This window comes from Plutella xylostella, chromosome 29, assembly GCF_932276165.1.
Source record: "Plutella xylostella chromosome 29, ilPluXylo3.1, whole genome shotgun sequence".
Lineage (NCBI taxonomy): Eukaryota > Metazoa > Arthropoda > Insecta > Lepidoptera > Plutellidae > Plutella > Plutella xylostella.
In genome coordinates this window covers 1,778,040-1,805,978 of record NC_064009.1, presented here as the reverse complement: position 1 = coordinate 1,805,978, position 27,939 = coordinate 1,778,040, and the positions used below count along the sequence as shown (strand labels likewise).

At 35.6% G+C, this 27,939-nt stretch overlaps 1 long non-coding RNA gene and 1 other non-coding gene across 3 annotated transcripts; both read left to right on the top strand.

Moving 5' to 3' along the window:
• LOC119693680 lies at window positions 1-27,939 on the top strand. 2 transcript variants are annotated; one of them, XR_007268032.1, is made up of 4 exons: window positions 1-2,092; window positions 10,423-10,457; window positions 22,641-22,700; window positions 27,790-27,939. It is a non-coding gene; the product is annotated as an uncharacterized LOC119693680 (long non-coding RNA). The 2 variants fall into 2 exon arrangements; XR_007268031.1 differs by lacking the exon at window positions 27,790-27,939 and having other exon boundaries at window positions 22,641-25,220.
• Window positions 11,235-11,369, top strand: LOC119694452. The gene has a single exon (XR_005254879.1). It is a non-coding gene; the product is annotated as a small nucleolar RNA SNORA16B/SNORA16A family (small nucleolar RNA).

The window sequence follows — 27,939 nt, the reverse complement described above, 5'->3', positions numbered from 1 at the left end:
GGCAAAATTAAATGTGTGAAATACTGTATAATTCAGCTTTAGTAGTTAAGATGGTAGCTGATGTTTGGTACTGGTAGGTTGTACATCCAGATACCTATATTAAACAAATCTTCTTTAAAAATTGATTTCTATCTTTAAAACTCTTTTAAAGGTCTTTAGAGCCAGCAAAAATAAACTAGGCATAACAATCTGAATACTTTACAGGCTGAAGACAGAACTTTATGGAATCTATTCAAACTTGCAGAAATGTTACAAAAAAACATATCATAGCTTGCTAAGTGCCCTGCAAAGCAAAAAACAAACATCTTGAACTCTTAATGTGACAAGTCTTATTTGAAATTTTCACATTCGAATCTCGATTCTGGTATTGCAAAATACGAGTGGGCTCGCGAGTGGGTGCCAACAACTGTGTAAACGATTCTTCTTCGGAACACCGCCACGTTTAGTCACCGCATTAGCGGACTTCACTCCATTAAAAAGGTCATTACACCCGCCGTCTTGTGGCCAAATTAGAAGCTTAATCTAAGAACTTAAGAGCACAAATGGCTTACTATATTTATACACTTCGTATTTTAAGAAATGGCAAGTTTTAATTCATTATTGAACATTTCGGTTAAAATCTTTTTGTATGATGGTTTTATGACTTCTGTGATGAGATTTCTCTACTATTTTGAGTTTGGTTCTAATAGAGTGTTTTTATATACGCTATTGTTCATTTCTTTTCATATGTTAAATTCGTCCCATGTGGACTGTGCTTCCACATTTTGTGGTACATCTAGTGTTAAAAACTTATAGTTCAATTTTTTTATAACATCTCACATTAGCCACATTGGACTTTCAAATACCCATTAGAGCAGTAATTCGCCACCTTTATATGTTGCGTTTTTTGTTACCATTTTCTCATCAAGATGCTAATTATCTAGAATCAGTCATGTGAGCAACAAATTCTTTACTTTTTATCATAAATTGATGTATTCTTGAAAAGTTAATTAACGTTAAATACATTTATATTGAGTTCTTGGACACGACGTGAGTGAGTTTCAACGTCGAGTAAATTTAACCCGCAATATCCAGTGGTCCGTGAACGGGTATCAATTATTAATTTAAATGAGAAAAAAAACTCATCGGCTAGCTATACGCCACATGTCGCGTTCCATCCGAGGCGAGTAGAAACGAAAACGTACAAAACAGTAGTTCCTTTATTAAAATTTCAAGACACAGCTCTCATCCACGCGTAAAGTCGGACACGGACGCACGATGGCATCGCACTATCGCGAGCGTTTCCACAGAACACATACGCGGCCCAACTACCGATGACGCCGCTCCCTGTCGCACTCGCGGCGTGGAGCAGCCGTCTCGCTCTACACGCACGATCCATCGCCGGTCGTGGTCCGCTCGTCACGTCCCTCACGGTCGTATATCTAGCGCATAGGAGCTAGATTGGTGCGTCGAATATTCAAAATAGGGAAGGTAGTAATGGATGCGAGTGGCGTGCGCGTGTGTGTGTGCGTGTAGCCGGTCGCCCCTCCCCCTCCGCCCCCGCCGCCACTCGCCGCGGAGGCCGCGCGGCGCGCGTGTGCCCTTCTTGGAGCGACGCGCGGAGCGCGAACACGTCTCGACTTCAATTGTTTTTTTGTGTTCGAATTTCGAAACGAACATTTTACAAGATTTGGCGCGCACTTTTCAGTCTTGCAACTTCTTATAAGATAAAAATTTTTGAAAGTTTTTTTTTAATGGAATTTAAAAAAAAAGTGTTGGTTTTTGGGGAATTCAGCTGAGCGTAGAGAAAGCGATGATGTCCAATAACTATAACACTTGTATCAAATACGAAGAAATACTTTTTGAACCTTACGCTGAAATAGAAGATACAATTAAAAAATAAGGATTAAAATATTTTATTGTGAAAGTTTAAATGAATGAACTTACAAGTGAGTAGCTACTTAGTGCTTCAGTGATGGAATCATGCGATGCATGGAAACAAGACTTTGGCGCCCAAACAGTGCCAACGAGGCAATCGCCGCCAAACGTTGAGAAATCAATAAAGAACTCGAGTTTACCATCCAGTGTGCACTTCACATGGAGAAATAAACCGGTAAGTACGAATATTTTTAGAAAAAAATTAAGGAATTATTATATTGTTTAACATTAAAAACCGACGCACCAAAAAAAATACAACTAGTGGTTCAAAACAATAAACATTTTCAAATTATCAAAAAAATACCCTTGCTTTGTCATACCAAAATTCATTAACAAAATATCTATCACTTTTATGGTAACTGATACTTCTTGTATATTATTATTAGTCACTTTTTGAAGAATTTTTGACTGAGCAAATTTTTACTGAATAAACATTCAAAAACACTCAAAAGGCACTGTTATAAAAATTTATATATTTAGTAGTATTCAGTGAATTAGATAAAATGACAAGAGTTTCTTATAACTAAAATCAACAAAAAAAAAACAAATTGATTAAGATTTTTGTGAATTTTTATTGTAAAACTTTTTATAGTATCGTGCCTTGCTTGACAGTAGCTGTTTACTATTTCATTTAGAACTATTTAGAATGCATCTGTCAAATTTCTCAAAATATGGTGAACGGTCCTGTAGGTGTAGACATTATAAGATACATTTACCTTAATTTTAGGAACCTGTCAGGTAGCTACCTCTCCAAATAGGGACACCAGTCCACATATTTCGTTATCAAAGGCTCGTTTCATTTTATTTATGAAAAATATCAAGCCCGCTCTCGAATATTTACATATCTACAGAAATTTTTAATCTTTGTTTTTAACGTGGGTTCTAATCTAAGTGCTTATCGCTGTCACCGCACATATGTACAATTTTCACAATGAACATGAATACAAAATTTGGGTGATAGGCACGTCATGTTCAGTCAGACTCAACTGTTTCAGAAATATACACACAAATTCATTATCACTCATCACACTATCCGTAACACTGTTGCTATGCGTTTTTTTTCTGATAGTTGCTTTAGAAATTAAAATTCATGTAAGATAAAAATAAATGTAGGTTTTATAGTCTTTATTTTGTCAAATTTAACTCCTATAATCTTCGTTTTGCGTAAACTAAACTTTAGAAAAAAAAACCGGCCAAGTGCGAGTCGGGCTCGCGCACAAAGGGTTCCGTAGCAGCAAATCAAAATTACAGTTAAATCAACCTATCTCAAAAACTATAAGAGATACTTTGATCAAACCAAAAATCGTTGAAAGAGTTAATTAGCATGCATCACCTCTATTTTTTTTAGAATTTTATACCCCGTAGTTATAAAAATAGAGGGGGGGGGACATACTTTTTACGACTTTGAGAGCTGATATCTCAAAAACCGTTCACTTTAAGAAAAATGTTTTTTAGAAAACTTTATATCATTTTAAAAGACCTTTCCATTGATACCCCACACGGGTATGTACATCGAAAAAAAAAATTTCATCCCTCAGTTACATGTATGGGGGGCCCCACCCCCAATTCTTTTTTTTACTATTTAGTGTCATATTTTTGTAGCGGTTCATACAACACATATTCCCATCAAATTTCATCACTGTAGTACTTATAGTTTCCGAGTAAATCGGCTGTGACAGACGGACAGACGGACAGACGGACAGACGGACATGACGAAACTATAAGGGTTCCGTTTTTGCCATTTTGGCTACGGAACCCTAAAAAACTGATCACGTCTTAGCCACATATTTTTTTCCTTGCATTTAAGTAAACTTGTCTACCGAATAACTGAACTAGCTAGCAATTATCATGAACTCAAAGTAAATCAAATCCAATACAACGAATGACAAGACCTGAATAATAAATTATGTATAAAATGCATTGGAAACTAGGAAAATACCACAGACAACACTCATAAATATGAGTATTCGTATTTCAACCTGTGATTAACCGTCATCAGCTATGTGGTTAATCGCTCTGGCTACATAATGGCTATTTATCACTAATTCGAAGCCGCATGAGCTGTTCGTTCAATATTCAAGTAGGTAATAAGAAACCGTTAAAATAACTTTTAACATCTTTTTACCGTCATCATCCGTCGTCGTAGTTTAATTTCTATCAGCTGTGATAATTATGAAGCGAATGGCCACAAATATGTTTTTCTTTTGCGTAAGGATGTATATTTTGTTGTTAAGTATGTGAGATTTGGGCATTTATTAATTTGAATTGGATTGCCACGTTTGTTTGCCCTCCGGCTTATCGTGACTCGGCCGGGGCGGTTATCTCTTCGGTTCGGTTCGGTTTTTGAAAACTTGACAGGCTTTCGACGCTTTCTTTTTTTGTATACAAAATTCTCTAACTCCAACTTTTTGGTTCCTTATGTTTGGATATATCACTTTGTTAAAATTTTAAGACAGGAAGGTTTAAATAAATATTTAAAAAAATACTTACTATGATAAAAATAGAGTAAACATATAATAAACCATTCATTATTATTATTTCACAAATTTTAATTAACGAAACATAAAAAACAAATCAACTTATAAGTTTAAAAAAACTCAAATTCTACTTAGAGCCAATGAGTAATGATTTTAAAACGCCGGTATACGTATGAAGATATAAATCAGCGGTTTCTTTGGTATTATTATTAATTTCCGTCTGCCTCCGGCGACAGGCTAGATAGTTAGCCTCCAAGTGGCCCGGGTTCGAGTCCCGGCCACTAATTATTATTTATTACCACCTCTTATCTCTGGCCCGTCGGCTAGGAACTTACATTCAATATTAGATGTATTCTTGCGTGTTTTGATAAGTAGAATTTCATAATTTAACGGTATATCTAATTTGGAATAAGTTTGGAGAGATTGATTATTATTATCGTCTTAACTACCTACCACTTTTTTTTATAAAAAACGAAACTGCAAAATGATTGCCTCATTCCGTACATCCGTTATGCAACTCACTTCATCAACTTTGTTGTAAATTTTAATGAAAATCACTCGGACAGGCGCGTTAAATATGTTTTTTACTTCCATACATTTTCTTAACTTTCGACTTGTACCATTAATTATATTACCTGACAAGTTTATTTACGGTCTGCAGGCTGCTTCTGCCTTTTTTGGCTTTAGATACGTGATTTAATATTATATATTTTAAATGTGAATATAAAAAGTAAATATTACTATTACTAGACCAAAATGCTTAAGTCCTATTTTGACATTTCATAAGTTAGTGCAAATTTTGTAACTGTGTTCTGTTTTGTGAAAGGAAAAATATATAATTATCAGATATAATACCTATATATTTACATAATAAATATATATATTATCTTTTTCTGCGACCAAAATTACTAGCCTATTCTACTTAAAGAATGCATCGGCCAGTCGTTATTCTATCTTTACGCTGCAGCCTGGTCGTTTCCGAGCAGAAAATGTGAAATAACCTTGAGATCTATTTTAGATTGGGCTCGAAATGCTGTATACACCTATATACAAAGTAATAATATTGCATTGCAGTAGTAAATTGCATAGTTTTTGATCTCATGCAAGTTTCTTGGCACCAATTCAATCTTTTAATAGCCATGTTCCTATGCTAGGAGAATGCTACGTTTTGATTGCAGTATTTTTAATTAAAAATCATTATACAGAATACGAGTATGCTAACAATTTGAAGCATGTCTTAAGATTCTTTTAAAAAATTTAGGTAGGTACTTTAAATTTGGTAACGTAAATAGAATTTCAATTATTTAAAAAATATATTATATACGTAGGTACTACTTGATTTAAAAACTCTGTAGTAACTGTATCAAATAGCATTTATTTAACGTTTAATGAACAGCAAAATTCCTTGTAGAAATCACCTCTTTGCTTTGTACAAACGACTCTAATTAAGGAAGTTATGTTGTATAAAAAAATATAAATACAAAATGGAATTGTTCTAAGTGCAGTTTTATTAGTACTGATCACGATATATCTATTGGTATTAAACTGATACATACTTACTAGGTACAAAATTTCTAACATGCGTGCAGGAAATATTGCATTTCCTTGTTTTTGAATTATAATTTTACAACATTAAAGTTATTATGTAGTCTTAAGTTTAATTATTACCTATGATCAATATGAGTGTAGTTTACCCTATAATAATAAACGATTTTAACTTTCACTTGCCCCTTGCATGCCAGAACTATGAATCTAAGATTATACATATCTACCTACTAATTGTTTATGATTGGTACCTATAATATTGTCCCGTGGTTTCAGATTTGATCTCGATACCTATACTATAGGCACATTATAAAGAAGTGTATCTATTTAATTTCTAAGTTAGTAAGGTGCAGGTGGGTAATGCCGATTTTCGGGTAATTACGATTTTTGCCGATTTCTTCCAAACGCAGCCATACTTTGAACCGTGGAACCATTCAACTTGATGGCAACTTAATCTTCTACCTCGCTTGGGTTGACTCAGGGCGCTAGGACCGAGCGTACGTGTAAAAACGTAAAATTAGTAAAAAAGTGCAAATTTCCGGATTTTTTAATTTTCGGAATTACCTACAATTCGGGACATCGGTAATTAAGAAATCAGTTAAAATTACTTAACTGAACGTCCAACTAGTTAGCTGACTTAAAATCAGTCAGGTGGTGAATAAAACAAATATGGCGTCTAACAGTTAACAGCTGATACAAAAAACACCTATATTGTTAGTTTTTTGCAAATAAATTAGCTTCAAAGTGCGTTATTTGTGTAAAAATAGTGTGACAACATGGATTTACCAATTGTGGCAAAAATGGACATTATGAACAACAATATGAAGGTACGTTTATTGTTATTGTTTAGTTAATTTGTGAGATAAGAGCTTTGTAACATAGTATTTTTGTTGACTCTTGTCTGGTGATGTTCACCCTAACCAGACATTAAAAAGTTGCTATACTATATCCCATTCAACGACTTCGCTGAATGACGTTCAGTCAAGACGTCGAACGTTACAATCAACGACTTGACGAGTTGTCCTTTAGTCATACAACTGAATAGCGCCATCCAATGAACGGGCTAGTGGTTCAATCAAAAAGTAGATTAAACCAGATGCCTGCGACATGTATAAGTACTTCTGGGCAGTTCTAGGCAATATTTTTGAAATAAGTTTTTGCGAGGTTATAGCTGATCGAAAAATACATATGGTTCTTTAGCTTAAATTACCTAAAACTCATTTTAAATGTTTTTCGGAATAACCCGCATTCATTCGGAATTACCCTCGTGCAAAGAAAAAAATATCAGCTTTTGAAACTAAAATATACACGCATTCCGTGGGTATTTAGAGAAGTCTGTTAAACAGAGTTTTAGGTAGTATATTCAAGTATACAAAGCGTCCTTAAATGAATCAAAATGACCCAACCAGTCCTCATAAATTGACAAAATACGAACATGTATACAACTCACCCAAAAACCTTCCGGAATAACCCACCTGCACCTTACTTACATGTTAAGTTTATTATAGTAGAGTATGCTTAGTTTTAACGGGCTTTTAACGAGTTGAAAGTCTAGGAAGCCACGAAGAGTACAGTCAATTGCTCATTCATTTTATGAGACTATAAGTTAAGCATTGTTTACACACATCCTACTTGTTACATACTTTCTCATACCTTGTTGTGTGTAATAGAATAACATTTAAGACAAAAATAATAGCATCAAAACAAGAATCAGACCATGGTCATTAAAGGAAACCCTTTATTTTAAAAGTTGATACCTAATTACCATTTTTGTATGAGATATTATTTGTTATGAATATGTTATATAATGTTATTATATAGTAAATAGAAGGTTAATTATAAATTGAAGTAGTTAGTCACCAGACCTGACGAGATAGGCATAGGGTGTTTAGAATACTGGATGTGACAGAATCATAAGGCCTTTAAGGACAGCACTAAACATCTGTTGGACACTGTCTCAATTTGATGGTGGACCCTGTGTGGGATATTCACATGATTAATTATAATAATACTAGCTGTTCCCGCGAGCTTCGCTCCGCCTTAAAAAGTTTTCCCGTGGGAATTCCGGGATAAAAAGTAGCCTATGTTCTTTCCCAGGGTCTATACCATATGCATACCAAATTTCATTCAAATCCGTTCAGTAGTTTTGGCGTGAAAGAGTAACAGACAGACAGACAGACAGACACAGTTACTTTCGCATTTATAATATTAGTTAGGATAGCTATCCTTGCCAAGCTTGACAAAGCAATTTAACGTTGCTATAGAAGAATTTATTGGTGGTTTCCTCAGATAAGCCCATTTGACTCTAAAGGCCAGCTAGAAACATGTTTGTAGCTATGACTCACTTGTTCAGTCACTGCTAGGAATAGAACTAATATGCTGGAGGTGCGACCACACTTAACCGTACCTTTATAGTGATGTGTTAAGGGTGCGATCACACTTGGCTGAACCTGTGTCAACTATCAATAGACACTTGGATAGATACTTACTGACACACTTTGGCATACAATAACATTTTGAAATGATTAGTAAGATGCTCGCTATTAAAAAAAAATTGATCTTTGCAAACACATTTTTTTAAACATAAGCAATATGAGCATATTTAGTTAAGACTATGATGAGTACTTAAAATTAAATATACAAAAATAAAACATCAGATATCAAAAACAGTAACAGGCGCGTCACTACTCAGCATTATACCTAAAGCATGCGATATCTAAGGCCGGGGTCTCCTATTTCTCGTCGTAGGTTGCGTCCAGCGTCACGCCGTAGGCCGCGTCACGATGCTCACTACGTCTACGCGCCAACGTCGGCGTGTGAGAGAGACCGCATCAGTACATTTCTATAGTGAGCATCGTGACGCGGCCTACGGCGTGACGCTGGATGAGACCTACGGCGTAAATAGGAGACCCGGGCCTAAATGACTTATCCAAATACAAGTGCTACGCTATTGACACCGTTTATTATTTATTTCTTTGAGTTGACATCCCAAATTGAGAGTCAAGGGCTTTTGACATTTACAAATGATGCTAAGTTTAGAAATTCTTTCCTTTTATCTTTTTTTTGGCAGTGTTCAATAACTTATTATGATACTAATGCATTATTCGTGTCTGAAGTTGTATAGACGATACATTTATTACATTGGTATTTAGAAGGATACGATGTAAACAGACAAACTGGTAGTAACTGGATGTAGTTCTAATCCTTACAACAGAGTGTTATAGCGCTTGATATTAAAGTCCTATGTCCAGCAGTGGACGATTACAATACAATACAATATAACTTTATTGAAAAAACTCGCAACATAAATTAACATTAAATAACAAAAAAGGAGTAAGCACAATAGGCGGCCTTATCGCTAAAAGCGATCCCTTCCAGGCAACCTTTTGGTAAATGAAAAACTTATGGAGTAAAAGAGGAAGGACGATTCGTCCACTACAAACTACACACTAAATACGAAGGGCCGAGACAGAATCACATACAAAATATTACGTGCAGCATACGTTACTAAATAAGAAAAAGACGTGTCTTCAATGTTATGGCGGTGTTAGCTGTCAAAACATGCTGCAGTAAAGTCACAAGCAATTCATTACTGTCTTGTTCAACACAATGGCATAAAGAGAGCATATTGCACCGCACAATCGCCTTAAGCACTTGCTGTTCAAACTATGGCATTGTACTCGACATTTGATAGATTTTTTTGTTACCGTAAAAAAAACATAGGTTTGACGATTGAGACGTTTTTGCGGAAGCGCCCCAATTTTTACGCGCGTAAACTTTTTTTGTTACTTTTTCTAAACGCAAAAACTGCAGTTTTTTTTGTTTACCTGTAGCGTAGCAACAGGTTAGGTTAAACAGCTAAAAGGCGAATGTATCAGGTTTTCAGTTTACGCCAATATGAACTTTGCCATATTGCGTTCCATTCTAATAACTGGAAACATGATAGTCGATGTGTTACTTTGTTATTTTCTGAGCAACTAACTGCTTAGAAAATGCGTTGGAGGTGTTTTTTACAGCATGTAGGTACTAAATTTTAGCCCACCTAATGAGATAATGATAAGACCTACCTAATGCCAAAATACTACGCATGTAAACATCAGAAAAGCCGTGAACGCATCATACACTTTTTTCTTAATTTATTCGCAACAGAATTTGAATATCGAACAGACGATGTGCGAACACGCCGGTGGCCTAACCCGTGAATGCGAATGCAAATTTTGTTTAAATAAATAATGCGCCGTCGTGCAACCGAGATATCTGCCGGATAAGCTCGCTGCGACATAGATGGATGGCGTCTCGCGAATTGGTGACACCTCTCTAGCGATAACGATATTAATAAGACCATGTCTTTTTATCTCTCGGAATTTTGAGTCGCACTTATGATCCATTGTTCTGAGCTCTGAGCGTATTTTTTGGTGCGAACCATGTGATGCATGTTGTCAACTGTCAAGCAGTGTTTGATAATGTTTTGTTTTTGTTACAGGATTTTGATGTGATGCTGATTAGAGCTGTCAAATTGTAAGTACTTTCATTAGCACTTAGGCCTATACATACACACTAGGGCATGCAATACCGCAATACCGGTATTGCGTAATACCGGGATCCCGGACAAATCCACGCTTTTTTCAATACCGGTATTGAAAGTTAATACCGGTATTGAAGTAATACCGGAATCGGTCATTTTTTAGGCTATAAATCAAGCGATTAAGATATAGTTAACCCTGTGCTCCCATATACTATGAAAGTCCACTTGTTTTAAACCGTTACATGCGGTTTTTGGCGTTTGGAAACCTACTTGTTGTACATGCGTTCTAAAATTTTAACTCTAATACTCAATTCTCGTAAAAAATATTACATTATACAGAATTTGATTGCTTTTTCTTGTTTTATTTTGCCCTATACGACCTTTGAACAAAATATATGCCATTTATAACAAGGAAGTCTAATACCGGTATTAATACCGGGATCCCGGTATTGAGTTCTAATACCGGAACTCAATACCGGTATTGAAAATATTACCGGTATTGCATGCCCTAATACACACAAGCAATGAAAAAAAAAGTCGAACCTGGCATATAAAACATAGTTGAATGCGTAATAGACATCGTGTTCTGTAGTAAGTAAAAAAATCATTAGAGTTTGCTTATAATTTTGCGACGTAAGAAGTGATCATAAAATTCAGCAAATTTTCTTATCGGTCGGCTGGTCCGTGCGTTAAGGCGGCCAGACTGTATGTCGATTCTCTCGGAACGAAGGTTCGATTCCCAACTCAGACAAAACATATTTTAGTTTAACTTTGGCCTTTATCGAAGCTACGTATTTATTCAGTTGGATATGCTAGTCAAAACAAGGCCAATATAAAATGATCCCTATCGGTCGCGGCTTAGACGAAAAATGTCTTCATACGTATCACCAAAGGGATCTACATATTTTGGTCTTTCACTTCCACAATATACGTTTTATTCAGAGAATTATTTATGCTATATCGTAATCAGTCAAATAAAACGCTAGATCATTGTACCTCCACATTCAAAGAAAGTTTTTTTTATCATACCAACAGGTCTCAAAAGAGATTACTTGCCACGATAAGGTGAAGTTATGATTACGATATCATATCTAAGGTTGATAAAGCGGCCGTCTATTTTTATTTGCTTCAAAGTCAGATTAAATAACCTTTAAAGGGCAAACGCGGAGTTAAATAAAATATTTTAACTTCTTTTGGAATAATTAATTATCTTGCTCCACATTGTTTACCGTCATTCATTCATTCCACTCGTAATGGTTCTCACATGGACTTCTACAAGCCCCCTGTAGCATGTACCCAATTAATATTAGTAGACAATTTTTATAGCATTAGCTGCATTCAAACAAAACCACTACAAAAGTTTTAAATGAAAAGCTATAATTCAAACTTTAATGTAATGTTTCGTCTATTATGAGAGTTCTTTTGTGCTGGCAGCCGGTCTTAACCCTTCTACGACATACGGCGTCAATAATACCACTCGACTTTCACATCCTTCCTGTTTTAAACGTATTCATAACACGGCAAAAAAGCCCTAATGCGTATCATTTGACGGTTTTTAGACAAAAGGCCCTATCTATTGTGGGTTAAAAGGATTTTTTGTTCGTTTCGAAAGTGGATCGAAAGATGCAACGGATACCTACTCGGCTTCGGAATTAGAAAGGGCAATTGCATTATTAATAAGATTCAAGAAAAGGTAAACTTCCAAGAAAGAATAAAGAATTGTGATTAAGACATTGATCGTGTCATAGTCAAGAATATAGTTAAAAAGTGAAAAATTCAACATTTGGTAAAAGTTCAATAATGTTTTTTCTTGGAATGGCCGCACAAAAAGTGGAACGAATCCATTATTTACAGTCAATACTTTTTTGCGTGTTGATTTGAAGTACTCACGCAACATGATTTGGCTCGTTATGGAAAAATATCGTAAACAAGGAAAACTACCGCCGGCATTTCAGTTATTATTATGTGAGAAAGTTATGAGTAATTTATACCAAAAAAAACGTAATATATAATTAATCACCTGACATAAAATCTTAAAAGTATTCACGATAAAGATTCTGTGAAAGATGACAATGATAGCAGCGATCACAAAAGACAATCTTTTGTTCTACGCATTGTCTTGAGACCCTCAAAAGAATACCATACAAAACTTTCTTAGGAAACCGCGACACAGCAAAGTGTACCATTGTATCTGTTACCCTTACACCCTACTGCTACTGTACATTATCATTCCGACAAACATCCACGCAACTTTGAATAACACATCCCATTGTTAATATTATAAATATTATGCTAATGCGATAAAAGAAATATCTGACTGCAGGCCGAATCGGCCAGGTGTCCTTACGAAGGGTTAACCCATGAGATTCAAATTTCCTTAACCCTTCACCCTCCACACAACGTGATCATTTATTAAGATTTGGTGCCATTGTCTAGCGTAACTCATTCCCATACAGATGCATGCATCGTCAATAATTTATGTGAGAAGTTGTATCGTGATATATTTTTCTAATATTCTAATGCGTTCACGCTCCTTAATCTTTCAAAGGTGTGTTGGGAACCTCGTAAATTTGGGATTAGGCTAATTTTATCCTCTGCCGTATAGTTTTTATGGCTATGGGAATAATGTTTAAGAATTTAATATCGTACATAAAAAGACTAAAAAATAATGCAACCATATATGAGATGTGACACACATAGAGAAGTAGCGTGGGCGCAGTGGCTCGATGTTTATATTCGTCGACAGACACAAAGGCTCATGTACGAACCTGCGACGGGAGGGTTATTAACTTATTATTTAAAAATAAAATAACAGACTACGCGATCGAAATTAAGAGTTCCTTTTACGAACTGAAACGTTGACTGGTCGATCTGTAATTGATGTTATTTTCCCCACATTCAATTGTCAGCAATTATGTCAATTATTTCAAGAAAAAAACCGAGGCAGTCGTGGTTAGCTACAACAATTTTGCACTTATCCATAAGGTCTGTAGAGCTCTCTGTTTCTTGCTCGTGTGGGTTTTTGTGACGAATAATTCGATTAAATTGACATGTGTTTTTTTAATTGCTTCTTCGTAAGTCGTTAGCTTTTCGCATGGTTCAGATTGTACAATGTACATACATACATAGTCCGACAGCTGGCGGGTCACTCCATATGACTAAAAACTCTATCTCTACGTGCTAAACTAATTAAGGCCCCCCTTTCACCTTAAAATAACCCTGTTATGTAGAGTGAACACATTCTCGATGTCGACGATCATTCATTTCATTAGATCTAGTAATGATTGTCATAGATTGCATAACTAAATCAGCCTGTATACACATACGTTTGGTGCTAATACTAGAACTAAGCTGTAACCCTGTCATTATTGTATTGCCTTGTATATGGCACTGTTTTGTGTATCAATAAATATAAATAAATAAATAAATACAAACCATGAAAGTTTCGCATAAAAAGGCTCTAGAGGAAATATCATGAAGCATTTCTTCAGATGACAATGTCAAATGTGCACTCTCGGTCACTTTTAGTCGAAATCTCATGCATCTACAGTTAAAAAGAAAAACGGCTGTTAAAAAGACTTAGTCAATTCAAACTCTACACGTGCAGTAGGTATGTTAAAGAACACAAAATAAAGCGACTGTTTTACATAAGAATAAGAACAGCTGTGGAACTAACATCTGGTGGAGCCGTACCTACTTGCATTACTCGTATGTACTTGCATTGAGTAATGGAACGTAAATTGTATGTGCGGTGGACAGTTTTTTAGAGCTGTCAAATCCTTAAACCATTGTCCTTGTTTATGTAATTTCCTCTGCTGAGATAGGTATATTAATCTAAAGCAAAGTAATTAATAATAGGTAAATTTGAAGCACTGCGAATATTAATTTAGATAGCCTCGACTATTTTGAATCTGCGTTAACTATTTAATATTGTTTTGATAAGCTGTATGTAAAATTAAGTTGATAGTGACATAGCAACAAATAAAGAGGACCTCTATAGGAAAATAAGCCATAATTTCAGATAGATAAAGTTTTAATTGGAACAGCACGCGTTGTTATCAGGCTTTGTATGTTTTCTATAAATAAACTTCGAATACAATTGCGATTAAAAGGTCAAAAGTCAATTGATTATGACAATACCTACAACTGACGTGTTACACTTTTATCTACATGAAAAAAAAAACTGTTTGTTCATCTTATTTAAGTATTTACATATTTTTCCGTTGGCTACTGGCTGATAGATTTTATAGTGCCGTCAAAGAAAAAATCATGAAGTAAACTGTCAATCGTTTCATGCCCCTAGACGATCAATTATATTGCGCAATATTGACAACTGTGCAATATAATTCATCGTCAGATTAATATTGAAGACTGCGCAAACGTCATGATTAAAAACTTATTGCACAATTAAATATATTGCACAATATTATTGTAGGTCTAGGGTCCGCCTTACTGATCTCTCGTAACTGTAGTTAATTATCCTATCCCAAGCAAATCCAGAACAAAATGTACGTACAGATGTATTTATTCCTATGCGTTGGTTATTATTTATTTATATATCTGTGCCAATTGTGGTGAGAATTTATTGCTACTAAAAATAACATCAATATCAGCCGTCCTCTTTGTGGAAGCTATTTAAAGATGCTGGGACCGTTACAATATCTTAGTCAATACTTACAAAATATACTTACATACGAGTAAATACCTAATAAGTATACTGAAGTGAAGTGTTCCGTCCTATATATTTTTATACTTAGTATAAAATAAAAATATGTCTAATCTATTTGATTTTATGTAATCCATAACACTGTAACTTCCTCTCTAGTAGTGGTTCTAAATTAAATAATGACTTAAAAAATATTCTTCCAAAACTCGTTCATCATGGAATACACAACACATTTTAAGTATGTTGTAACATTTAGTCTTAAGTAATTAGGGGAACCCGGGGTAAGACGGGGTCGCTAAGGGAAAATAAAAAAAACAACAGGTATTTATAACCACAACGTTATCAATTATTTATGGCTCATTAGGAACTTAATGACGAACACTTTGGCACAGCTTTTGCCAAAAAAGTAATCATTACAATTGACTTATTTTAAGGAATGTAAAAAATGGGAAATAAACCATCTTGCCCCGTGTACGGGGTAAGATGGGGTAAGTATACTATGTGGGGCACAAAACATACAAACAACACTTCTTCTGTGTTTTTATCGTCAACAACAGCACCTGCAGTGTGAGCCCAACGCCTGCACCTTTGACATCCGACCCAGTTTTCCCTAGATTTAAAGTAGGACTGTTGATATCCTCACAGCAGAAGTAGACACAGTCATCTTCGTTGTTTTTCTTCTTCGTAGACAGTATCTGCTTTGTGTTTTTAGCCAACTTCCCTGTAGCCCTTTTAGAGCCCTTCTTTAATGTCAAATATCGGGTTGGAGAAAAAAAAAACTTCTCCAAGCTTGATCCATACACCATCTTGCCCCTCCAAAATTACCCCGTCTTGCCCCACGTTATATTTTTTATAAAAATAATTCATTAAAAAAAACTTTCAATGTTAAAGCGATATTACACATATCTAAAGAAAGCGTACCAAACCTTAAATAAAAATACACAATTACCAAAAATGCCACTGTTTTACTTACTGTGTTGTGACCTTGTTTCTACGGGTCAAAAATAACATGGACACTACGCAAAAACAAACAATTGAGCTCACACAAAAAACGCATGCGCTCACAGCTGCTGTCACTGGCGCACTAAAGGTCAATCATTTAAGCCTTTCTATTGGCTCATTACTCAGATTCCTAAGATGTATAGATTTGCATATATGTGGGGGGTCCCGTCTTACCCCACGACCCCATCTTACCCCGGGTTCCCCTACGTGAAATGTAACTCATGTCAGTAAAATGCTTCGTCCCATACGGTCTTCTCAGTTCAAGCAGAATTCGGGCACATCCTTAATAAAATTTTATAGGCGATAATTAGCCAGACCACACGCGCTGGCCACTTGTTTAAAACTATTAAACAATAATTTTGACAGATGGAAAGAAACGGTCGGTTTTGAAAAAAGAACTGTCAGTAATTGGCTCCTGTTTCGGAACGCATAACTTCATTCCACACTCTCAATTCATCATTCAGCCTTCTTTTCGTTGGCTTACACCAAGCACTAGGTACAGTCCGAGGCACAGAAAGCTGGCCAGTCTCAAAGTGACCATGCCACTTAAGAGGTTAAGAGACTTATTATGATTTATATATGTATATATCAAACTATCTTTTTTACCAATATAATGTTACATTATCCGTCGGTTTGCCGACTAAATTTAGACAGTAGCGAACTTCGTTAGTTCTATAGACTATAGGCCATGCAAGTAAGTTTCTACATATTCATAATAAATACAGTAAATTAAAAACCCTATAAATGAGCATTATAATGAAATTAAACTACATTTTGTTCACGGCTGTCATCACAAATTAATATCAGTAAGATTCTATCAACCATTTATCGTCGTCACCTGGTTATAAAACGATAAAAGTCATCACCACTTTAAAATAAACACTGGGAACGGTTATTACATTTGTACGTATATACAATTATATATAGTATAGAGGTACAGTTATTTCAGTACTTAAAGATGTATTATATATATAGGTATGTTAATTAATCTGCTGTTCTATGTAATAGTTTTATTGATATTGAATATTCACTTAAAACTATTTCTATGATTTTAGATGGTAAGAGTAAACTGACCAATGACTATAATTATTATTACTTACTAGATATAGTTATTGCCTCCACAGTACCCGATACCCACCCTTCTTGTTCCACGGGCGTGGTCACTCACGCACCCTCGCACATAGATCATCCGCCATTTTGTATTGCACTCTTTTTGTAATTTCAACTATTGTGAGCTGACCCTATAACAATAATTGCAACTTGTTAACAGTAGCTACAGTAACGGACACAAGAAATGCTCCAAGCTGAAGTGAAGACTCCTAGAAGGCGAATATACTAAAAAAAAAAAAAAAACACGCACTCACGCCTTGTACTAATGTACTCCCTTGCGGGGTAGGCAGAGGTGCATTGCTGCACCCACTTTTCGCCAGAGTGTTATGTTAGTCCCAATGTAATAGGGGGCGGGCCTATTGCCATTTTACGGGCACATCCAAGACCTGAGAATATACTAAAGATTCAATATAGCGCACATATTTCTAATTTAGGAGAAAAAAAATACATACAGACGAATTGAGAACCTCCTCCTTTTTTCGAAGTCGTTTAAAAAGTTGAATTACTTTAAGCTTGACCATCATAGAATCCATTCAGTTTAACCAAAAAGGACAACCACTTTTTTGTAAACTCATTTCTTCAACACTGAGCTACTAAGAATGATTCGTTCAGCTCACTTCAATAGAGTATCTCACCAAGTCGTTCACTTGTTAATTTGATACCCGCCATCGGAGTTCAATTATTTTTTCTGGTCCAATCGTCTTATACTCCTTAGCATGAATTTGTGAAGTGAAATTACTCGATGAATTTTGTAGGGAAATTTTTGTTCTGCTACCGACCACCAGGGGCGCTGTTCATAGTTTCATACAAAATTAATCGATACATTTTTCTTCACGTTCACGATGAAAATTCATGCTAAGGGGTCTGATGTAACGATGGGTTGCCTTAAGAGAGTGCGGCGTTCTGATTCTAGGCTATCTCATTTTAATACTTTACTTAGATGAATAATTTGATTCGCTATCGTAAAATTTGCATGTTGTTTATATGTTAATAGTGTTTTCTAGAAACTAACGAGCAGTAGCTCCTTCTTTACTTACTCGTTAAAAATTTAGTAGCAATTAATGTGTAAATTGAAATAATATCAAACACTGTTTTATAGTTAAGTAGTATTTTCCAAATCAGTTTATTCTTTGAAACCAATTGATGATATACCTGTCAAGTCATTGTGTAAGATTACACTGCTGGCACATTTATTCAGGCTATTTTTGTATACGAAACCTTTTTGATAAAATATAAAGGCAGTTCATGAAATGAGATAAAACCTGTTTAAAAATGGTAAATTTACAAGACTGTTTGGTATCCGAAGTCGGCATCTTTAAAGGTATTCGCTACGTATTCTGTTGAAAACAGGCATTTTACTGTTGTTTTAATATGTATGAGGTTTCATGAAATTATAATAACGTAGGTATATAACCTCATTTTTAATTTATGAAAACTATTACTAATAGAATCAGAGTTCCTACGTTTCCAAGATTTTTTTAAACAATAAGTATATTATATAAAAAAAAACATTATTACATCTGACTTTCAAGTAAGTATGTAGAATTGTAATTATATAAACATTTTATTTAAGCAATACTTTTAAACTCTCTGACAGACCACACATAATAGGTATTAAAAATAACTTTTTAAACCGTTAATATACACACAATCTCGGACAAAGATTTGCAAAAAAGTGTATACAGGGTGTTGCAAAAAGGGTATACTAAGCCGAAACCTACATGTGCAGCATGGTATATCTAAGCTCGAAACTGAAATCAGAATTTGAAAATTCGCGAAAAAAAAAAAACATTTTCTATAGAAACTATGTTGGTCACGTGACTTTTTACTATGGTTTTTTTTTCGGGATTTTAAAATTCTGACTTCAGTTTCGGGCTTAGATATACCATGCTGCACATGTAGGTTTCGGCTTAGTATATCCTTTTTGCAACACCCTGTATAAACTAAATTTGGGAGCGTTGCTGCGCGAGCCACGACTCTATCTCGTTGTATTAAACGTGCTGATTGCACGGCAGCTCTCGTTCGTTCGTTTTTCGCCAGTATAGAGTAACCCTCTGTAGCGTTCTCGTATTATCTCACTTAAGAGGGCATTTTCGTTTGATTGTGATTATTGTGAATAAGTAAAAGTAAAGGCTGTTTTTACAAGTGGGTCTCATTTTTGGAAAAAGCCAGTTAATATTAAATTGAAATTAAATGAGTATTTTTAATTTTGATTGATTTTCAGTTACTTAATTAATTAATTCCGCATGAATTTATTTAATGTTAAAGTGTACATTTTTTGAAGACCTTAAATTACGTTAAGTATGTAGGTAGTATTTCTTCGTAGTCCGACAACACTCAACTCGCTGGAATGCTGATGTCTGTTCGTGACGCGAGTGGGCGAAGGAAGGAACAACGAAAAACAATTAATTACTGTCATTCATATTAACTATGATAAATAACGTTATTATTTCCAAAATGTTTCGAATTCTTTGTAATATGAAACATCATTAGTACTTATCACAGTTTTAAAAATGCCGGCCAGAAATTACGATTGTGAGAAAGTGGGGGCCTATTACCGAAATTGGTTAATAATGAAATCGAGAATACCTGAACGTAACGTGTCGGTAACACGACAGAATCGACCCCCAGAGTAAAAAATGATATTAGAGAAAAAAAAACTGGGTTAACCTGTTGTTCCCGAGGAGACATTTGGTGAGCGTACGGACCATTTCATTTCTTTACCCTTTTTTGTACCACTTTCGAATTGTAAAAAAAAAAATATATCTTTTGAGTATTTGATCCGAGGGTGTTACGGTGAGGGATACGTAGAACTATTTTAAAAAATTTGGTTTAGACAAATTATATACGTTTAAAACTTTTTGATATAACGCTAATATTTATAAATGTAACTGTCAATAAAGTATCATGTTCCTAGAAGGTATTATTTAAAGAATGAAATCATCATCATATCACAAACGATTTCCCATTTATCTCACTGGTGCAAGAAGGTGTAATCATTTAGACATCAAGTCCCTCTATTAATATGAACTGAACAAAGATAGTTCTTAGAAGTGATTTATATCAAGTTTAGTCTCATAACAGTTTTGATACGTCTAGACTTTTTGCTGCAAATCACTTATGTTTCAAGGAATCCTGTTGATTTGTTTTAAATTGTGGCGTGCGTTAGTGGTTTCAAATGGGTATTGCAATTATGCAGTCTTCGTAACTATTTGTTACAGTTGCAGTTCACTCATCATTTTGATGACAATAACTCGCCATTAAAATTTGACTCAAAAACACTGATTGGTAGTTTTAACATCTAACCCCGCGTCACTATGTCAATTTCATGGCACTAGTGATGTAAAAATGAATTAATTTAACCAATCTACTCATTTAACCTACGTTGAATATTAAAGTTCCTCAGTCCTACATTCTTATGACTATAATGGTTTTGGATAATTCAGTTGCACTTCGGTTGAGTGTTTCAAAGTAAGATGGAAGAAGTAGGAGCTAAAATTGTTTATTAGTATAATTTAAACATGGAACACTTACTTATGGCTTGTTAACACAATCGTGGACAGCCCACGTCCTGTCTCGCACAAGTTTGACATGTTCTAAATTTAAAATAAACAACCTTTATTTTTAAAATATTAAAAAGTAAAAAGCGGGCGCGATTCCGGAGATTGGTGTTCTAAAGATAATATTAGACAAAATTCGTAGGGATTGCTAAATAGAGCTAAACGCTCGCAGTTAAATCGTGAGTTTAGCTTGAATATTTCCAGTAAATAATTTAAAACATTGTAATCAAATTCAAATTTATACGCGTTCAAACAACGCCTACATGGCGAATGGGTATTAAAAATTCAAAATAGTGTCTTTAAAGCGTATATGGCAATTTTGCTAACGAACTAATTTGTAGGGATCGGCAAAAACATATTAATTCTTAATAGCTTTCGTTGTCCAAATAGGCGCGTCGGGGATGAGTAATGTGTCATTCGCTCGGTTTCAGTTTATTAAAAAGCCGGTTTTCCTGCTTTGGTGATGTGTTTGATGTTTTTACAAACGTAAAATATTATTGAGGTATTTTGATATTCTTTTTATCAATTTTTTTTACAGTTCACAAAGTATTTTTTTTTTGTAAATTAGGCAGGTAGCACCACCCCACCGGGCAGTCTGTGTAATTATTCTAAAATCGGTTCTCCTATTAGTTTATCTACGACACGTCATTTCGAGTGATTAAAGCCCTATTTGGCCGATAAGGTGGATATTTGGAAATTTCCAAACTATTTCGTCCAGTCTCTCTTGCTAGCTTAATTAAATGGTGAATTATCATTAGCCACAAAATTGTGGCGCCGCAGTTAAAATGAATTGTAATTTGTAGCTACTTGTAAAGTGGTTAGTGGCCGTTACGTTACAACTGACTCTGAGAATAGGTGCCCTGTTGCCGGCGAGCGTTCCACGTTCCATGTTCAAATTCAAATTCGAAAAATAAATAATTTCATGCCAGTGTCGAAACTGGTTTTTTATCGGCCAACTTCTCGTGTTTCATTATTTTCACGCAAACGAGTTATCATTGAGATCTATTCGGGTTATTTATTATGATTTTCGCTGGAGCCGAACGGACAGGTCGTCCATTTATTCGGATCGGGCAATTTGTACACAAAAACGCCTAATACTGAAGGTTGGCTGTAACAAAGAGTTAGGTCGTGCAGGTCGCGCGGCCGTTGCTCTGAAAAAAAATCCGAATCGCCGCGCAAAAACGCCGAAGCAGCATGATTCATTTCTTTATTAACCGCCTGTAATGAAGGGCGGCTGTGAGGAACTGACGAGGGCATTGCTCGCATCACCACACAAAAACTGTGTCACTCCGCCGATCCAACTACAATGAATTTCATGTATGTCTCCGGCTGAGTCACGAAGGTGACACCGGTAGGACATTAGCATCAACTGTAAAACGTGTGTTAGTTTGAATAATAAGGCCGCGAACGAACGCCAGCTTATAAATTATGGCTAAATAAATACACGTGTGCCGCTCAGTCGGACTTTACCTGACCTTGAACGAGAAAATATGAATACAACAAGCTGTACCTACCCAGTGCAAGAGCGCCGAGGAACGTAAACAAACGCTGCATGGAAACAGCGCGTCATTCTCGCTAACAGGCACAAAAACGTGCACGAAAAAAAAACTAAAATTATCTCTGGTCTAGGATAAAACATTCGGAGTTGACCGAGGCAAGGTCGTGATTCGTGGGTATTTTGAACTTGGAACAAAAAATGGTTCCACATTTGACTGCAACGTTCTTGCTGATTGATGGCTTGTCATGTCGGGCTTGATTCGCTTTGTTTCGTTTTTCGAACGCTATTTGTGTACGGCCAGCTGTAACGATGTGTAACCTTATTTCGTCTTTTGTTTCAGATAATTTGACTGCAAACAGCCAGTGACAGTTGAAAAAGTGTGGAAATCTCAGAATACTGAGTAAGTAAAAATTGCAACATTCCTAAGAGCTAGTACTGTTGTCAGCGTAAGTAGGTTTTTAGTAATTTATTTAATTATAATAAACCTCTTTGGGGGATCCTCAATATTGAGTCATGTGGCCGGTAGACTCATTGTCTTGCGTCGCTCGTGAGTCACGGTAGGCCATCGGTTCGTTACACAATGGACGTCTTTGTGTATTGTCCTATGAGACCTGGTGTTACGCATATTCTTGTACCATTCAACTTGTATTTGGGTCAGCGTCACCACTCACCACATACTTACCTCTTTCCTTTCATGCATATTAATAGCAGTCACAACACTCACAACTAGTCATAAAACTTTGATGTCAGTAGTTTTATTCACAGTTTATGGATACTATCTTTGTAAGAAGCATCTTTTTCTAATCCACCAATTTTTTTTATAATATAATATGAAATGCAATATCTCATACGGCACGCGTCGGGTCGCCCTCGAACATTCCAAGTTTGAACTACAAAGGGCAAAAAAACCAAAAAGGGTCTGGCCGAATATAAAAGATACGCGAAAACTCAATCGGCGCTACCGACAATAAAGTATAAAATCGCCCAATGCACATGTAGAATAAGGATGTAAACTATTTTCGAGAGTTTAAATTTTGAATTCAGAATCCCCTATCTGAGTTGGCGCGTTTCAACTGGTAGGCGGGAAAAGTGGCCGTACGTTTAGAAATGTCAAAACAAATTAGTTGTATTCTATATGTTGGTGTGTGCAAATTCAGTGCTTCTCTATCTGCACACATCGCTTCCACGGGTGTGAAAGGGACAGTCGGATAACAGTTTACGATGATCGAATCCAATTTATTGAATTATTCCCCCTCTTGGCTTTTAATGGATTGGGTTACCTACCTACTCTAGGTATTAATATTATAATGCTGTGTGGTTATCTTGTTTGTTTTCTTCCAATGGTAGGAATATAAATATCTAGATTTGATACTAAAATGTAAGAGTCCTAACAAAAACATCACATTAAACATCTATGTAGGTATAGTATTTTTGACGAGAGAATAAGAACATCGCACATGACAGGGCGCATTTGTTATCGTTCCCACAAGGGCAGTTACAGAAATTGCTTTAAATCAACCAAGTTTCTAAACGGTTGCCATACCACAAATCATCGCAACACGCACCCCACAAAAAGAAACGAAACAATTCAAAAACCGAACAACCAATCGCCATTAGCAGCCAGCTACACCGATATCCGAAAAACGCATAATTACAGCACTGGCCGCAAAATCAAACGGAAAAAACAACAAAAATCGAATTACGAAATTGCTTATGAGTAATTCAAATATCGAATGATGCGTCGAGTGGGTGGCGACGCGTTGGTTGATGGGGTAAAAATTACCCCCGGGGGTGATTGGGGCCCTCTCCAACTACATGGCACCCGAATACGAGTAGTCTGCGTATGTTTGTGTGCGTGACGCGAGTATGTGTGAATGTGCTATGTGTTGGCGGAGGGTATGATAATGGCGTATTTCCGTTCTCGAGTGGTCCCTCTTGCGAATGCAGCGCCTACTGTGAAATTCTGCGATAGCAAGCTCTTCAAATGAGTTATAGCGGCCGCTTTTAAATGTTGCAAAAAACGATTCCGTATTAGGTATTTTGAAGCAACGACCGAAATAGTAATAGGGGTGCTAAAAGTACCTCCTGTCTAAATGTGAATGTGTGTTGGCTCAGACAAGAAAAATATTGCGAAGTGCATCACAACACAATACGTTGCCTCAAAATAGCTTGAAAATACTTTTAATATATTTCGATTATAGTAAGCTAGGAAAACAATTACCTACTCAAGACCAAAATTCGTTATATGTAAGCATTTTTAAAGACATTTTGTTCTACTTATAACCACGCAGGTAGGTCAAAACAAAACAAGAAACATGTTGTAACCAATAAGAGCAGTCTCAATCTAACCCTAAAACCGGCCGCGGAAAAAGCTCAACTTCACACATAATTACGCAAGCGTTAACCCTGCCCTTGGGAGGTTTTTTTTTAATTGCGGCCATAAAATTTGAATATGGAATACCGGGGAAATGTCCCCATAAAGCCACGCGAGCATGCATCGCCTTTTGGCAAGGCGCTAGTCTTTTTCTCTTGCTAATGGGCCGTAACAGCGTAGTACTAAAATTGTTTTTTTTTATGGATAGCACCAGTACCATTTTGAGCCAGTAATAAATGCCTGCACGTTTAATTTGCAATGCGTCGAGCATTATTTGCGCAGTGTCTCAGTGTTGCCAGTATGTATATCGTTATTTGGAACGGGTTATAGTTTTTGCCGTGATATCGCTCTCGGCGTTTTTGTTTCGAACTATGTTGATTCTGTTTTGTTTTAATAAACATAATGAGTTTTAGTTACGTAGCCTACGTATGGGGTCTAAGCTGCAAGTTGGTTAGTAGAATCGGACCGCAGTTGTGCACAAAACGACCTGCCAACACGCATTGCGGTGTCGAATGCGTATTTATGAAGTTTCAGAACGTTACTAGCTAGTGAATACTAGTGATGGGACACTTTTGAACCGACCGACATCGGCATCGGGGAGTTTCTGGCAAATCGATACAAAGTTACAAACACGTTAGAATTTGTACGTTGCGTTCTTGATTTGAAGGACGTAGTAAAAATACAATATGGGTTATATAAGACACTTAATTATTTAGGTATAGACCAAAAAAATATTTACTTACCTTACCTTCATTATTTGAAAGCTAAGCCATAAATATCATTATGTCGCTCTATAATAATCTTAATTTACTATTAGGTTACGCACAAATATTTATTTCAAAACTGCTTTCTCCGCATCCCTAGCAAATACCATTCTAATAAGTCTGGAGACACGCAACAGTCGCGTTCACTTCATGCGCTTATTCCGAGTTATCTACTGCATTGTGCGTTGCGATTGAGCCGTTCATAAATATTTAGCAGGCATTATTATAACCCTAGGAATTCGGATTACTTCGCTACACTATAAACATGCCATATTCACTATTACTTACGAGCGTTATGCGTGCAGACTTTAACAGCTAAAATATAAAACAAAAAATCGTGAACGCAGCCGTAAATTTCTGAAAAAAAAAACAGAAAAAATACTTGCGCGCGAAACGAAATCCGCGTTATCCGCGTTCTTGTTATTTATCTGCAGTCATCCCTTTCGTGTCTACATCTGTTACTTGGGGTCGGGGTAATCCCGAGATTTGCGAACTAATTTCAACTGCAAATCCCACAAATGAGTGGGATTTAGTGGGAGTGGCGTCGAATCCGCCTTCGCGTGCGAAGTGTCTGTGTTCCCGCTTTTATGACGTTGCCGTAATGTGCTTTTCTTATAAGGTAAATAACCTCATTCTTGTTTTCACACCTTAATTTTAATAAGAGTGTGTTTCATGCGCTTTGGTTGCAATGAACTTGGGTTTCATCTCTCGAATCACTGCCTTCGCACAGTGGAAAGTTTGTTTAGAAGATATAAATTTAATTATAACGTGTTTTTATATGCCAATTATCGGAATTAAAGTAGCATTAAAGTGTGATTTTAAAACTTTTACGGTGTTGCAAGTATAATGTCGATACAAAGGCATTTAAACCCAAACACCCACAGCGATATTAGCAACATTAGCATTTATATATCAAAGTTATAAATTAGTTTAAAAAAAATACCAGACGGCCAGAGATTACTTGGTACTTAATTACGGTGAAAAATTTGCATTCTGCAATATATCCGAATTACGTGCTAAATTACACCAACCCTACCGTTTATGGTCGTGTGGGCAACGTTTTTATTATCTTAATAACTGATACCGTGTTTTAAATTACCAAGTTTCTTTGTTGCTTTTTAAAAGTTTTTTTCTAACAAAATATATATTTTTATTTTATAAAGTACCTTTTCTTTGCTATCACCTTAATTATTTCGATATTTTAGTGCCTCTAATGTTTGTTGCTAACATTTTTATAACAAAATAGAAATCCTAGCTGCAGTAAGTAAAAAAAAAACGGTTCGCGTCCGCCTAACTGACTTTATTATAGAGTTATAGGTAAATACAGGTTTCCACCTTGCCACCCGTCGACTAACTAATTAAATATATCTAGGGTGCAGACACGTCAGTTTTAGCAGTTGTTAACTTGTAACGGCTCATTAAAATTGAACTTTTAAAACAGCATATGCTTTGAGCTACGCGCAAACGAGGTTTGTGTACGAATTCAGATATTCAGAACTTGTCGTGGGTAGGCCGGCAATGCATACATTTACCCTATTAACGAATGCCTGTAAGATATCTTTGGGGTAGTATTTTTTTATCCGCGTGTTTCACTTTTTCTGGTTGAAAGCTGCATATTTTGTTTTCAATTTAGGCACATTCATAAAATTTATAAATAATAAGGTTCAGCGTGGCTTAGTAAAATTATAACATTTAAAATTAGGTACATTACCTTGCAACAGAATCCTGTGCAAACCTCTATTATAAACGGTTTTACTTACTTAGTTCCTTAGAAAAAACCAAGTCAAGAAAAAATCACTTCTTAGATGCTAAAAATAATATTTACGTAACCAAATTAATTCAAATGCTAACCGAAAAATCCCGATTTACCCACTGAGTTCCACCCTTAGAAATTTAAGAATTTCTTATGCGAATTCTGAGTTCTCACGGACGGTGCTAAAACATTTGCATAACCTAAAGGGTTAGTCGAAAGCCCGTGGGTCCTTTTCTTAGAATATGGAAATTTAGTCGCGGAAGTAAGTTTAGGCCAGCTGCTAAATCAATTTAACTTGTTATTTTGTTATTATTATTTTTTCTTGGTAAAGAATTCCTGCTTTGAAAGTATCGTGCGAAATGTGTGTATCTTCTGCTGTGTGTTTGCATATTATTTGATTTATCACCGTAAAATGTTTAAATAGTGTTTGCATTAGAAAAATTGAATAGCAATTTTGTTCTTAATAATGATTGACATTATCTTATTATTAATTTAAAATGTAGATGCTCTATAGTTTGACTTCCAATTTTATTATAAATTGTAGCTCTATCTTTGGTAAGTAAATAAATAACTAATGACATCAAAATTAAACTTACAGTAAAGTACGAACATCAGAAGCAAAAATACGGATTACAGATGGCAAAGAAAAGTGAATGCACAGAAGCGACACCAAAGAAGAACGAAGTTGCAGAACGTCATCAAAGAAGAACGAAGATTGCAGAACCGTCATCGATAGGTATTAACCACT